This window comes from Chiloscyllium plagiosum, unplaced genomic scaffold, assembly GCF_037043375.1.
Source record: "Chiloscyllium plagiosum isolate Xiang-an unplaced genomic scaffold, Cpla_swu_hap1 HiC_scaffold_41, whole genome shotgun sequence".
Classification (NCBI taxonomy): domain Eukaryota; kingdom Metazoa; phylum Chordata; class Chondrichthyes; order Orectolobiformes; family Hemiscylliidae; genus Chiloscyllium; species Chiloscyllium plagiosum.
In genome coordinates this window covers 4,818,341-4,820,025 of record NW_028270179.1, presented here as the reverse complement: position 1 = coordinate 4,820,025, position 1,685 = coordinate 4,818,341, and the positions used below count along the sequence as shown (strand labels likewise).

At 40.2% G+C, this 1,685-nt stretch overlaps 1 non-coding gene across 1 annotated transcript; it reads right to left on the bottom strand.

Moving 5' to 3' along the window:
* Positions 1-784: 784 nt before the first annotated feature.
* On the bottom strand, positions 785-866 carry trnal-uaa (transfer RNA leucine (anticodon UAA)). The gene has a single exon. It is a non-coding gene; the product is annotated as a tRNA-Leu (tRNA).
* Between the last annotated feature and the right edge of the window lie 819 nt (positions 867-1,685).

Below are 1,685 nucleotides of genomic sequence, written 5' to 3'. Positions count from 1 at the left end.
ATCCAGATTTTCAGTTAGCTGCCAGGCTTTCGATGAACTTTAAATTCGTCTGTGAGAATCTGATCTGGAGGGGTGTTCCCTTCGGAAATGCACCCATTGAAGTTATCTGAGAATCAACTGCAAGGATTCGTGAAATTTAAACTGTGCAATAGAAAGCTGGTTTATCTGAGATATAGACCATCAATTAGCGTTCGCTTAGTTTGTGGATGTGGGTCAGGTGACGGAAACTGGGATCTACACCTGTCAATTCTCCCAGAGGCGCTGAGGTGAGTTAAACCATTTGTTAAGCACATTTATCTTCACTACATATGATATTTCCTTTTGAATCCCGAAATGTTTTCGGCGCTATTTCCCATTTAAGTGCCTGTTGCTCAGAGTCAGTGTCGTTATTTCACTAAAATGTCTATTCAACAGCACCCCTTTCTCTCAATTTTCATAAAAATAGACATCAGGGAACGTTGTGATTAACGTAGAAACTTCACAACAAAATTCAGCAAAGTATGCGGAAATATAATTTACCTCTCTTTTACTCATTCCTGAGCTCTCTGTGTCTTTACAGAGTGAGTGCACTGTGAAGCCAATATGTTAGAATTTCCAGAGCTGAGGATTATCTACATAAGGGTATGGCAAATATTTGTAGATGCACACTGAGTATTTAAAGTATTGTTTTTATTCTAAAGTGACTCCGGAGCCTCATAGAATCCGATTGCTAAAACAAGTCATTCAACCCATCATATGGACACCAGACGTCTGCAGGGTATCATACCGTGCGGAAAAATCAAGCTAGTAGCAGTGGGATTCGAACCCACGTCTCTGAAGAGACTGGAACTTAAATCCAGCGCCTTAGACCGCTCGGCCATGCTACCACTGCAGCAAAACGCCAGCATATTTGGTTTTGTGAATGCTGACTGCCCCGAGATGCTTGAAGATCAGTGGCTGGTATTTCATGTTTCAAAGCACGTATTCTCTTCAGACTGATCGCTGGTTTTGTGGTACGGAAGCTGCCACTGTCAAGACATTGTTCTGAACAATAATCGATTTTCTGCATTACATTCTGACCCGATGCGTTCCATTTGTCTTGATTCTGCTCTGAACACTTTCACCCTCAGACACATTTTAACAGCCAGTTGAGCCCGCAGGAGACTCCAGGTCCACAGAAGTGGGGAGGGTAACACAGATCCAGAAATGGTGTGTCAAAGAAAATCTATCATTTAACTATTTGTACTCTCGGCTAATTATATATTTTTCTTGTCAAATTTAATGATGTATTCACTGTGGAAGTGATTGCATTTAGTCAGTGATGTATCATTTGGGATATCTAGCCTTGTAAATAAAATAGTTTCCATGCTGAAGGTCTTCAGCTGCTGCACTAACACTCTTATTTATGCTGTGACACAGTCTATTTTTCGAAATCAGTTGAAAAATATGCTGAAATATCCCTTCACTATTCTCATAAAACATGTTCGATAAGGAGATGAGCAATAAAGTCCGATAAAAATGGACTGAGTCTCACGTGATTTTATGAATGGACACATCTCCTGTGTAAATCAGATCTATAATTTTCAAAGAGAGAATCCAGTCCTTTCTCCACGACACTCAGTTGCACTTCCATGCTGCCCAGAAACTCCAGGCGTTTTCATTGATCCAACGTTATACTGAATTAATAATATTAACTTTTGGTTTTC